The following is a 14,693-nucleotide window of genomic DNA, read 5'->3' as shown; positions in this document are numbered from 1 at the left end:
AAAGTTGGCAACATTATAAAGCCTTGTCTCATCTTCCTGAATCTTTATTTCACCTTGCTTTTGATCTCTGTTTAGGGGCTATTCATTGCCCAAAAGAAACAGACTTCCATTTTAATCTTTCATTATGACCAGCTTCTGATTCTTGTACAGTTGGATTATCCTGTGGACCTTAAAGCTTTTGAAGTTTAACCTTTTATGTCAAGCTTGGAACCATTTGTGGAGGTAGAATCTTTTTAAAGTCACTATAACTCAAGTGTACTACTTTTAAGGTGCACACAGAAATTACATTTCTCGTGCAATCGGCTCCTCGTTTCATAGTTGTTAGGGGCTGGAAGGGACCTTACAGATCATTGGGTCCAGCCCCCCTCCCTGCACTTAGGCTGGAAAGACTGCTGGGGGTCATATGACCCCAGCAAGATGGGCATCAAGATGTTTTTTCCTTGAAAGTGCTGTACAGCTGTACCCAAAGGGAAGTACATGGTCGCAGAGTACTCTGATCACATGCCAAAATAACCCCGATTACATGGGGGTTCAAATGGAAGTGCTCTAAAGCTCCTCTGAGATGGGTGGGGCAGGTGGATTGGCACCCCTCATCCATACTCCAGCATGACAGGGCAAACCTGAAAACAGACTTCCTTCCCCTGCTGTCTCCCCCTCCCATCCAGAGACAGCACTGGGGATGGGGATGGAAGGGGGGGCGGGGCTAGGGAAGAAGGCTTCAGACATCTGTTAAGTCTGGAGTGTGAGTCTAACTCAAGGGTGAGCAAAATGCGGCCTGTGGGCCAAATGCAGCCCGCCAGGCCATTCTATCTAGCCCACAGGGCCCCTAAATATTAATTTTCTAAATTTTTATCTGCCCTCGGCTGCCTGTCATACAGCCCTCAATGGCTCACACTAGCCCTAGCCCACCCCCAGGCCAGTTGGGACCCCAGGCCCCTGGCTATTGGGCGTCCTTGGCCTTTTGACCCTCCTTGTCCTGGCCCCCACCTGGGCCAGTCAGGGAAAGCTTTGTTAGGCCTCGATATATGACCCATACGCTTTTCAGGGTCCCCCTCTCTGGGTCCTCCTTCCCGGACATGGGGATTTAGGGTACCTCACACCACGACTAGTGCCTCAAGGTCTCATAAGGGACTCTCACTCCCTCCACAGAGGCAGCAGGCGTGGTGCTGCTACTGATGTTACATTCGACCCAAACTCTGCCTTCCAGCATTGGAGGACTTACTGGGGTCAGGACTCAGCTCCCTCTCTCTGGCTGAGCCCCTGTTCTTCTTCCACTGTGCTCCACATCTCTGCCCCTCATACTGGGCTTCTACTGGGATTTCTCACTGCTGCCCCCTTCAGTTCCCATGCCGCCTCCTTCACAATGGGGGGGCTTCCCACTGCTCGCAATGACCCCTCTACTCAGGGTCTTGGGTCTTCCCTCCTCAGGGGGGCTCAGGTGGCTGTAGTCATGCCTGGCCCCAACTCTCCAGCTCCAGGTCTTGAACCCTCACATGGCTCAGGCTCAGCCCCAGCCACACTTGGCCTCCAAATCTCTACTCTCCTCTTAGGGGCTTGCATCCCCACAACTACCTCCGGTGGAACGCAACCCACCTGAAGGTGAGGGCTATGCGTTACAGTACCCCAACCTGCCTTTCACTGGGGTGATCACTGGCCTGGCATTTCCTGGGGGGCTCCCACACCATTAGGAGCTCCACCAGACCACCCACACCCGACAGGGTGTAGTTTCAGGTTGTACTGAGGACCAGGAGCCTCCTACCATCCCTTACAACTCTTCCCTTACCTCTGGATGAAACTCAACAAACCTCTGACCTCCAGCAACCAAACTGCCTTGTTTATATAGGCAGCCTTGAACCTAAAATGGTTCAGGTGCCTCATTAGGCACCTGAAGGCTGCAATCTCCAGGGCCTTAAAGTGGAAGGCACACACAGTGCCCTGCCAGAGTCAACATACAGTTCCTTGATTTACTTTTGCCATCTTTTGTTCTCCATTTTGACCATTTTTGTCATTTAATGTCACATGTATCTTGTTTCTTTTTTGATAAATGTCCTTGCCTTTGATACATCTGACTTAATTGAATTGCCTGAGAATCGATCTTTTTTCAATTAAATCGATGAGTTTTGCCATGGATTTTTTATGGCAGAAGGACTAGTTTGTTAAGTGCAGAACATTCATAATTTATCTCAAGATTCAAAATGATTCAGATTTATGTAAAAATGCACACTGAATTGTTCCATTTTACCTACCTATCTAGAATCACAATCAATTTCAGAAATAAGCCCAATCTTGTTAAAATGCATCCCTGGTAAATTCACAAATTATGCTTTGTACAGTTGTTTTGTCACACTTTGCTTCATTTTACATTTTTCCTCATCATCCTGTATCATAACTTACCTGTTCTCCCTTCTCTTGGAAATATGTCCATCATTATAAGTAGGAATGATATAATTTATTTATCTGTGTTGTGCGTGAATTCAAATCCAAATCTTGCATACTTTATTTATATTGTGTGTATGTGTATGTGTGTGAGAATTTCCAACCCCCAAGGGCAAAGGCCATCTTTGAAGACATTGTTTCATGTAAAAGACTGCATAATTTATCCTTGATGAAGTCCAAAGTGATTTATCACACAAAGTCCTTAATGACTGAATGACAAGACATATTCATTATTCATATATGGAATATTTTTACTGCATATCTTTCCTTCTCTGTCAGATGCCAGCCTATAGAATCCCACAATATTCTGAAGTCTTCTTTATTTTGCAACCAGTGTTGACTCATGCAATTTTTTTAAATCCTGGTGAGATTTGTTTTCTTGATGAGATGATTTTTCCTGGAAGTGGAACATGGCAAAGTCACATTCATCCTTTTAATGAAATGTGGAGAACTTTAGATGTAAAATACTAAAAATGGGCTGAAGAGGCAGAAATGAAATCAGTTCATTATTGCTATTACACAAAAGCTTTAAGTTACAACCCAGCAAAGCATTTAACCACACATCCTAAATGAAAACCAGAATCTCTGGACATTGCCTGATTTCATGAGATCCCCAACAGTGCTGACTGTTGAAGAGCTTATGCATGATCAACTCTTCATATATATTTCATATCTGTTCTCCTAGTATCTGAACACCTTCCATTAGTGCATTAAGCATTATCTATTTGGTTTTTGTCTCATCTTCTTTTTGGGAAAGAGAATTGTACATCTAGTAGAGTGTTTGTTTTGTCAGGGTTTTGTTTTTGGTGTTTTGTTTATGGTGTATTAGTAGTATAATAAATATACATATTTTATGTACTTAGAGAAGACAGGAAAATGCATGTTGCACTTTTAGAGGAAGACAATGTGGTTTGTGAGAATCTTTAAACTACTTTGGAAATTGTTTCACAGTGTCAGATGACCTACTGAGACAGCTATGTATCCTACATAGATCAGCTTTACCTTTGTAGTACATATTTCCACTGTGCTTGAGAGCAGAGTTGTCTCCTATGGTTTTCAACCCAAAGATTTTGATAATCTTTTAGCTATCCTCAGACTGTTTACATAATGACTGAGACCTTGACCGTTATATTCTGAAATGTTTGCCTAGGAGTTCTCAGCTTTTGGGGCAAGGAACCTTTCCCCTGCTCTAACAAACATCGAGACAAGCTTTAAAAAAAGCTGAAGAGCAAAGAAGTGGCAATAGTGATACAAGTACATCCTTTCATGGAGGGCTAAATTGCTCAGAATCTTTGACCTCACCATTTAGAATATTATTATTGAAAGAATTGTGTATGGATTTTCTGGATACAGAGGATTTGACTATAGTCAAACCATGCAAAAAAGAGGAAACCATAGTCAAACCATGGAAGAAAGAGGAAATAGATATGGGTTGGAAAAACTGAGGAGAAATGATATTAGAAAGGAAATAAGTCTATTTGGCAATAGGTTAAAAACACGAGTGTTTTCTTAGGTTTTTGTTCATTAATTTTAAACAGGCAAAGGTTTGCAAAAGGGAAATATATTTGATATTTTGTTGATATGGTATGGCTTATCATCTCTATTTCAATTGTACAATCTTTGGGGCAGAAACTGACCCCTTAAAGCACTATATATAGAACCTAGCACAACAGATAGCAATGTTTACTGGGACCTCTTAGTGCTCTTACAATAAATAATAATACATTCATGAAAAAATAAAAATATTCATCATCATTAATAATGGAAACAAGATCAATCACACCTAAATTAGAATTGGATACTCATCTCCCTTTTTCCTACTTCCAATCCAGAAAAGAAAAAAGAAAACAATAGTAATTTCAGATCCAGTGATTCAAATTTATTGTCTACACAACACTTTTACAAGGGTTTCATATTAGAGGTTACATTTTTGGCCGACTACAAACACAGTTGAAATTACTTATTATAAATTAAATATCCTTAATGGTAGCAGATGGTAAATGTAGCATGAGTTCTAGATTTACTTCACTTTATGAATCTATCTCCAACTGATTCTCTTGAAAGAAAGGATTCCTAATACATACATACACACACAAAATAAAATACATAATATTATACATATTTACATAATACATATACATAATATATACATATTATGTGTATATAGACACAAACATATATACATATATATGTATACACACACACACACACACACATATATATACACACTTCTATATATGTATATTAGATGACATTGTGATAGTCTAAATAAATAGGAGATAGCAAAAATAGATTGATTAAAAAAGTCACCAAACTGTGGTTGGTGTTTAAAATAATATGAACATTAAATTTGATGGGAATTTTCCCCAAGCCTACTCATTGCTCAGTGTTCCTATTCTTTACTGCTGTAGCTCAGCTATTATACGTGGCTCCATAATCTAGCTGTGTTATTGCATCCCATGCAATCTGTCCAATTGTTCTTCCTTCTCTTGGATGGCATTCCCATTTACTCCCTTATTCAAAATGATTTGTAAATTGTACTCCTTTTCCATGAAACATATATTCATAATGCCCACACATTCTCAACCCTCAATGCTCAGAGCTGCAGCTTTGCTCCCCATCTTGGTTGCTTAGACTGGATATTGGCTAAGGCAAATAAATTAGGTTTGCTCAGTGAGTGTGTTCTAAGTGGTTGTGGCTCTATACCTCATTATAAATCCCATCATGTTCAGTGTTTTACCCTAACATTGGATTGTCAGAGTGCCTGGCAGCAGGTGGCCAGCATTGCAAGTGGAATCTGAGTGAGAATGCTACAGCAGAGTTAAATAGTGTGGTGGCAATTTGGAATGTTAGCAAGCTGCCAGTTAGCATTATGTCAGCCTGGTACAGGTGTAAAATGAGTGACAGTTAATTTCAGGGGATGGAGAGAATTCTGCTCTTTCTCACTATGAAATAAGCTCTGAATAACAATCCAATGGCTAAATTAATGGAATAAAATACACCCCTCCTTTTATATTATGCAAGTGTGTTGATTGTCCCTAGATAATCAGCATGTCATCCTCTTTTTCAAATCTTGCAAGGTCTATTTGTAAATGCCAGAGCTACTACTAAATATTTACAATTACACTTGAAGCAATGCCAATGCACATATAGAATTTAAATGTCTATCTCGGAATACTTCATAATGACTAATTGGAATTCTTCATAGTGTTAGCAAGGACTTGCAAAACAAGACCTTGCCAGGGGAAAAAAAGGCAAAATATATATGCTGGAGGAATGATCGACTACCCAGGCTAAATCTTATTCCTCATGCTTAGTTTCAAGCCTAATCAAATGCACTACTCTGAGCTTAATTTTGCTTCTCTAATCAACCACACAGCTCAATGATAAGCAGGGATCCTGGTTTTCTCTGGTAAAAAAAATCCCAGATTCTCTGATTAACTCATCCCCCCCCCAAAAAAATTATTTTCTCCATTATTAAAATGAAACTCCACTATATATATGGTATCAGTTGAACACAATGTTTTATTGATGTATTTATAATTTTAAAGTAGTTTGGAAGCCTACCACTGCCCCAGTCATTATAATAAAATACATTCTAAATACCTATATACTTTGGCTTTTGCCTTTTGGTTTTTTTATTATGGAAAAATCAGAGCTCCCACTACCTGCTTCACTCACCAGGATATGGGTCCAGCTGAGGCTATCTCCACAGCTGCTTTGTGATGCTGAGCATCTCTGATATATTCTGGTGCCCTGCCTTTGTCCATGCCATTGTCCCTTGCTCAGAACCCACCATCCCCCACCCCACAGCCCTGCTGGTGCCTTTTGTGGCGAAATGCCGGGCTAGCGGCTCCGGCACTGCTTAGGGGAGCCGCGGGCTTTGCGGAGTTGTGCGAGCGCGCGGCTTGTGGGGCGGGATTGAGGTAGCTCTTAGCCGCCCTCGAGGTTCGCCGAGTTGGCACAAGTAGACGACTTAGGGTAAGTAGTTAGTGTCTCTTAATTTATAGGGTGTCCGTTGGTTCACGAGGTTCCAGAGCCAGCCCTTGCGTTCCAACAGTGGAGCTAGTCCAAAGCTAGGTGCGGCTGCCGACTCCTTAAGTCCCAGAACTGGTCAACGGCTCATTGATATGGAATGTTAGTCATAAAAGTTATTACGGAGTAGATATAGAGTAAAATAAAAAGATTTATTCACTCACCTGGCCTCACCCTCTTACAAGTAAGAGGGGAGGCCGGTTGGAACGAAGTTGCAGTAAATACAAGTATAGCGAGCGTAGATATGCTGTCTAAGCTACGATGAGAGGCAGTCGAGAAGCGGAGTCTCCGATGTTTCTTCAGTTACAGTATGCTGGATACTAAAGGGGTCTGTTGGTTCACGGGGTTCCAGAGCCAACAGCTGCCGACTCCGTAGTCCCAGAACTGGTCAACAGCTCATGAATGGGATATTCTATAGGGTGTCCGTTGGTTCACGAGGTTCCAGAGCCAGCCTTTGCGTTCCAACAGTGGAACAAGTCCAAAGCTAGGTGCGGCTGCCGGCTCCTTAAGTCCCAGAACTGGTCAATGGCTCATAATTGGGAAACACAAAGCAGTACTGTAACACAGTGAATCGTTGTCAGTTGTCGGATTTCTGAGGCCTTTATCTTCGCTGGGATACGCCCAGGCGGGGAGGCTGAGAACCGGTCTGCGGGGTGACCAGGCCCACAGAGTTTTCCAGTTGTTGTCTCTGCTGCTTCCTGCTTTTTGCCTCTTTTATAAATGTTTGTTGGACTGCCTCTATGACACTAACTATAGTATACAGATAGGATAATTTTCTTTTACATAATTATTGCTAGGCAGATTTTCTACATAAGTTTCATTTCTGCAAAAATGACACTTTTAGATAAGAAATGAAATTTACAGAATGCGCATGTGTAGCTTAATGCCAGTGGAGAAAAGTACAAAGCATTCATTTTGATTAACAGTCTACTTCAAGGTTACATAAATGTGAGAGTGCCGCGCGGCAGTTACACACAAAAAAAAAGAGAAAATAATATAAAGTCTTTGCTAAAAACTATAAGACAGTTACACCTTTCACTCTCAACCTGCAACCCCATAGCCCTGCTGGTGCCCTTCCCCTGCCCTGGCCTTGATGGTGTCCCTCACCTCCAACCTGCTGGTCCCTGCCCCCAGCTCCCCAGTTCATGAGGAAGGGAGTGTGCAGGCATAGATGATGCCATAGATGGGAGGGGAATGGGAGGCATGTGCCCCGCCCGCCAGATTTCTGCATCCACAGCAGGGCATGGGGCTGCAGCCCGGCTGGACGAGCACCAGAAAGGAATTACTTCCATGAGTAGGAGTGTTGGTGTCACTGGGCATAACCCTAGGTAACTCAGAGGGATGGAAGACCATGAGTGTCAATGAAGCCCCTCTGCTCTAGGCCGAGGCGAGTCAGGGCCCCCCCCCCTTCCCCAACCTTTGTAACCCTTTCTTTGACTTTTGTAATCTCCTGTAATACTGGAAAATAGGATGAGTAGCAAGCTGAAACTGTTATCTGTGAAATGCAAGGGCCGCTCAGAGAGAGAAGGGAGAAGGGAAAGGGGGAGGGGGGGGCAGCTAGTGGAAAACTACTGCAGAAAATGACCAGGGTATAAATATACACTGTTACAGGGCTAGGGGCACGGGATTTGAGACCATACAGTCTCCCTGAGCCTTTTACTTGAGCTCAAATAAACTCTGTCTACTTCTCCCCCCAGTGTGTTTATTTGGCGCGATGCACACTGGGCAACAAACCCAATTTTTGCCTCCCTCGGGCACCTTGTGCCGGCAACAGTTTTTGGTGCCCAACGTGGGGCTCAAGGCTAACATTTCACCTTGCCCGGATCCCTCCTGGGGTCGATGACTTGCAGCAACGACCGAAGCCCAGCATGCACCGGTGGTTTCATCGGGGGCCTCGGCGGAGACGCGGTTTGATCGACCCCGGAGGGCACAAGGGTGCAACGTGCTCAAATAGTGGAGAAGCGATCGTGGGCGACGGTGTGGAAGGTAGGATAAGCTCAGCAGTCTGAGCATTGCCTGTTAAGACCTGGGGATGCCCAGTGTCTCCCTGGAGTATGGGGCAGGGACAGAGTACGGTTGGCAGAGCATGGTGTACACCCTTAGAATGCATTCTGACTAATCGGAAACTGTTTAAGTCAGCTTTAATGACTAAAAATAATCTTTAAAGGTTCTGTACAGTGGAATGGCCTCAATATCAACTGGAGGATCAGGAAAGGTGGCCTCCAGAAGGGTCAATTAACTATAATACAATCCTCCAATTACTCCTGTTTTGTCAGCAGATGGGTAAGTGGAATGAACATTTGTACGCGCTATTGTTTATGGCTTTACGAAATAAGACAGATATTTTGCAGAAGTGTAATTTGACTCTGACAGGATCGGTAGTTGTCAGTGTTGAGTCTCAGCATTCCCCCCCAACCACTGTAATGACAGAGTCGGCGTCCCCTTCGGATTTAACACCTCCACCATATAAAGATCAGATGCCCCCGGTTCCAGAGATTCCTCCCTCAGTGGGATTTTATCCTTTACTTACTGAAACTGTAATAGCCCAGCCTGGGGCAGATGGGTGTGCAGCCCAAACCATGCAAGTATACACCCATGTACCTTTTAATCCGGTGGACCTGGCAGCTTTTAAGGCACAGGCTGGAGAATTTTCAGCTAACCCGAGTAAGTTTATCTCTGTCTTTGAGGGATGTTTAGCTAGTCACAAGCCTGATTGGGACGATTGTAATATCCTTATGTGAACCTTATTATCTGAAGTAGAGTGGAATCAAGTTATTTCCAAAGCACGGGAGGAAGCACAGTGGAGGCATGAAAGGGATCCCATCAATATTCCTGGTCCGGCAGATGTGGTTCCCCTAGCAGACCCTAGATGGGACCCTAACAACCCTGTGGATCATACCCGTCTTACCTCTTACAAAGAACTGCTTATGCATGGGCTCAGGCACTTGGCTGTCCGACATAATAATTGGGCAAAGCCATACGAATTAGTACAGGAGCCGAAGTAAAGTCCAGTTGCGTTCCTACAGCGCATCCGGGACGCCATTCGGCAAAATACCAATGCAGACCCCGATGACCAGGCGACGGAGGCGATTATAAAGGGTATTTTTACCAGCCGCACAGCCCCTGATATAAAGTGGAAATTACAAAAAAAGGAAGACTTAATGGGTATGTCTGTAGCACAAATCCTGGAGACTGCAAACAGGGCGTATACCCTCAGAAAGGAAGAAAAGGAAAAGAGACAAGTTAGAATGCTAGTAGCAGCAGTACAGGCTGGAGTCAGAGAAAGGCCACAAGAAGGTGGGAGAGGCAGAGGTATAAGGGGTTGTGGGCGCGGGCGCCCTGGCCCACAAGAAAGATGCCTGGGACGGAACCAGTGTGCCTTATGCCGGCAAGAGGGACACTGGAAGGATGAATGCCCAGAGAAAGGGAGAGACTGTACTCCTGTAATAGCAGCGGAAGGACAGGAGTAGGGGTGTCAGGGGAAACAGACCTCCCCACCCCCGGAACCCCGAGTAAAAATGCGGGTGGGGAATTCAGAAATTGATTTTTTGGTAGACTCCGGGGTGGCACGGACTGCTGTAAATCAACCTCTTCAACTTCCTGTAGCAGACTCTCTCACCGTGGTAAGTGCCACGGGAAAAAAGACTCAGTGCCCAGTATATGCTCCTGCAGAATGTGCTCTGGGATACCGGGCTCTTTCTCACAAATTGGTCTACCTTTCAGATTGCCCAACACCCCTGCTAGGACGAGACCTGCTTTGTTGATTAGGTGCATCACTGCATTTTACCCAGGATGAAATAACCCTCACATTGCCCCCTGAAAATGCATGGATAATGACCCTCGCAATTGAACCCTCGGCTATGAATGCTCCCCCGGAGTGGAACCACTGGGAAGACCAGGTAGACCCGTTGGTGTGGGCAAGGGGGGTCCCTGGAAAGGCTACATATCAAACCCCCATTAATATCCAGCTACTACCAGGAAAAGGTCCGGTACAAATCAAGCAATACCCAATCAAAAAGGAAGCCAGAGAGGGACTGCAGGAGACTATAGACCGTTTCCTAAAGTACGGCATACTGTGAGAGTGTCGGTCAGCCTGGAACACTCCTATCTTGCCTTTACTAAAGCCTGATGGCACATACCGACTGGTGCAGGACCTAAGGGCGGTTAACGAATGGGTCAAAACTATTCATCCCCTTGTCCCAAACCCATATACCTTGCTGGCCTCCATAGGGGGGCAGTATACTCATTTCTCAGTTCTTTATTTGAAAGATGCTTTCTTTATGATTCCAGTTGACGCCCCCTCTCAGGAGATATTCTCTTTTGAATGGGAGGACAGAAAAAGGGTTAAGAAACAACTTTGTTGGACAGTATTAGCCCAGGGATTTAAGAACTCTCCCACCCTTTTTGGCCAGTCCTTAACTAAAGACTTGGAGGAGTGGAATAATGAGCGTGAAGTCCTCTTGTTACAATATGTGGATGATTTATTAATTGCTGCTGTATGTTTAATCTCTTGCCTTAATGCCACTGTAAGCCTCCTGAACTTTATTGGACTTCGAGGATATCGGGTGGCTCGAAATAAAGCTCAAATTGCTCTCTCCGAAGTACGATACCTGGGATTTCACATAAGACAGAAGGAGCGCCAGTTTTCAAGTGAGCGAAAGGAGGCTATATGTCAGGTTCCCACCTCAAGCAACCGTAAGTGGCTCAGGGCGTTTCTCAGTATGGTAGGTTTTTGCAGAATATGGATCCCTGAATTTGGACTATGGGCAAAACCACTATATGACTGTGTAAAAGGGCAGACCATGACCCCTTTTATTGGACTCCAGAAGCCAACAAGGCATTTAAAATACTAAAAAGGAAACTAATGGAAGCCCCCGCCCTGGGTTTACTGGACCTTTCTAAACCTTTCCAATTGTATGTGCATGAACGAAAAGGGATGGCTCTGGGAGTGCTTACTCAATTGTTGGGTGCGTGGAAACGTCCCGTTGCTTATTTCTCCAAACAGCTTGATCCAGTTGCCAAGGGATGGCCAGCGTGTTTACGAACAGTTGCGGCAACTGCCCTAGTACTTGAGGAAGCTGAAAAGTTAACGCTGGGAGGAGTCGTGCAGGTGTATACCCCTCATATGGTCCAGGCTCTGCTAAACGCGAAGCGGGGTCTCTGGCTCACCCAGGCTCGGGTGACTCGGTACCAAGATAAGATGTTGAAGAACCCTGAAGTGACTCTGCAAACTTGCCCCTCCCTCAACCCAGCTACTCTCTTACCTGAAACGGAAGAACAAGAGCATGATTGTTTAGACATCATAGATGCACAGTACTCCAGCCGTCCAGACCTACAGGATCAGCCACTTCTGAATGCTGATTGTGAGTGGTACACTGATGGCAGTAGCATTGTTGTAGAAGGGCAAAGGAGGGCAGGTTATGCTGTTGTGACCCTCTATGATGTTGTTGAGGCCTGCCAGAACATCTGCTCAACTTGCTGAACTGGGAGCCCTGACTCGGGCGCTAGAACTGTCAAAAGGGACATGGGTCAACATCTATACCGACTCTAGGTATGTTTCTGGAGTACTGCATGCCCATGCTGGCCTATGGAAACAAAGGGGACTGCTGACAGCCCAAGGCTCCCCAGTGAAGTATGGACCCCAAATTCTCCGACTCCTGGAAGCTGTTCAACTTCCCTCGGCAGTGGCAGTATTGCACTGTAAGGCACACCAGAAAGAGGATCAAGACGTAGCTAGGAGTAACGCCCGGACGGACAGAGAAGCTAAAAATGCTGCCACCCTGAGGACGCCGAGACCTGCTGACACCCATATGCATGCCCTCATTCCATCAGTGGGGGAGCTCCCGGATCCCCAGTACAAATCAGACCCTCAAGCGTCATCTATCAAAGATCTGCCAGGAGGTCTCTCTGCGATGGCCCAATGCTTTGCCTCTTGCTCTGCTTCGTATCCGTGCCCTCCCCAAGAGAAGATTAGGGCTTAGCCCCTTTGAAATTATGTTTGGAAGGGCATGGCCTATGAACGGGATGCTGGTTCTAGCAGGGGAGTGGGAAATAGGATGTAATATTTTGTCACGGTATATGTGCTCTCTGTCTGCTGTTCTTTCTTCTCTCCATAGGTACACTAAAGACTTGCAGCCTCTTCTGCTGGATGCTCCAGTCCACTCGTTACATCTGGGGGAATTCCATGCTCGTTCGTACCTGGAAGGATAAGCCCCTCCAAGAGAAGTGGAAAGGACCTCACACTGTCCTACTAGTTTCCTACACAGCGGCAAAGGTCAATGGACACAAGAACTAGATTCATCACGAGACAGATTTGTCATGATCTTTCTCCCGGCGTACGGAGTGGGCCGGTTAGTCAAGCTGTATCGTCAACTTTCTGCGTTTCTTACAAAATTTGCCAATGACACTTTAGCTATTGAAAAGAGCCTTAACTCCGAGATTTATCAACTTAGTTTATTATCTCTTCATAACTGTCAGGCTCTAGATTATGTTTTAGCATCTCGGGGGCGGGGGGCGGTATGTTCTCTAATTGGGAACGAATGTTGTACTTATATCCCAGAAAATTCCCAAGATATTAACAAACACATTTTGTTGGCCAAACAGGCTTTTGAGCAGTGGAAAAGTCAGGAACGTGAACCCACTGTTTTCGATTCCCTCTGGAGCTGGTTGCCCAACCTTGGAGGCCTAGGAACGGGCATCCTTCACCTCCTGGTCACTGGTGTTGTGTTGTTTAATTACCCTCCTCTTATTTGTGTGCTGTAATGCCCATAAGTCTGTGTATCCCCCTCCCCGAGCGCTTCACTATACCCCTGCATTGAAGATCTCAGTTCTCAAACACAATGTTTTTTTATCTTCAGAATATGAGAAAACTCAGCCAAAACTTTGTTGAGTATTCTTAAAGGGGGGAGTTGTTGGCGTCACTGGGCATAACCCTAGGTAACTCAGAGGGATGGAAGACCACGAGTGTCGATGAAGCCCCTCTGCTCTGGGCCCAGGCGAGCTAGGACTCCCCCCTGCCCAACCTTTGTAACCCTTTCTTTGGTGCCTGTAATCTCCTGTCCTTCTGGAAAACAGGCGAGCTAAAACTGTTATCTGTGGAATGCAAGGGCACCGCTTGGAGAGAGAAGGGAGGAAGGAAAGGCGAGGAAGAGGGGGGCCAACTAGTGGAAAACCACTGCAGAAAATTGACCAGGGTATAAAAATACACTGTTGCAGGGCTAGGCGCACAGGATTTGAGACTATATAGTTTCCCTGTGCCTTTTACTTGAGCTCAAATAAACTCTGTCTGTTTTTCCCCCCCAGTGTGGTTATTGGCGCGATGCACACCGGGCAACGAACCCAAACTGTTGCATCCCTGGGCACCTTGTGCCGGTAACAAAGGGAACCCACTCTCTGCCACTGCTATCTCTAACTCAGCCTGGCTCCATGCATAGCCTATCTGGCCCAGGACAGAAGAGGCTTTGGAGCCCCACTCCTTGCCCCACATCAGCCAGGGACAGCACCAGCAGCACATAGGGAGAGAAGGGGAGGTAAGGGAATATGCTGCTGAGTACAGAGGAGAAGTGAGGGAAGAGAGACAATTTTTACCTTCTTGAAGGTCTTAAAAGAAATTTCCCTGCTGTTCCTGTGACATGGTCTGGCCACCCTAGCATATGCAGGGTGGTAGGTGTCAAAGCGCAGCTACCTTTGCAGCACAGATCACTACTCCCATACCCCCTTTATCAAATCCTAGACCTGCCCATGAGTAAATGCATTTTAGTTTGAGTTGGTCCAATGATTGTAATATACTTCAAGGATATAGTTAAAAGTATTCACTGTGGACTTTGTCCTGAAGCCCTGATTAAGGTTTTACTTAGCAGCTAGTCCTGCAACATTTAAGTCAGTGTCAAAAAGCCTTTTGATTTCATTACTGAGACAAATCTCCCTGGGATACAATAAACATACAAGCCCATTGTCTTACTTTAAGCACAGGAGAGGTATTTGAGAGAATACTTTTTCTCCTGCAACAATGGGGCTAATTCAAGTTAATTGCCATTCAAGCTGTGTGTGTTAATGATTGTCCTGCTCCTGTTTTGATGCGATTCAAAGCCAAGACAATCAGCCTCAGGATAAACCCAATTTCTTTCTTGTTCCTTAAATCATAACTCCTATTCTTATATCATCAAGGATCCAAGTTTTCCATTTCCCGCAAAAAACAGGGATTTTTCTCCTTTTAAAGGAGA

Source organism: Crocodylus siamensis, chromosome 7 (genome assembly GCF_052110815.1).
Source record: "Crocodylus siamensis isolate JL-2025a chromosome 7, ASM5211081v1, whole genome shotgun sequence".
NCBI classification, from domain to species: domain Eukaryota; kingdom Metazoa; phylum Chordata; order Crocodylia; family Crocodylidae; genus Crocodylus; species Crocodylus siamensis.
The sequence above is the reverse complement of the archived record's forward strand: the minus strand, read 5'-3'. Positions refer to the sequence as shown.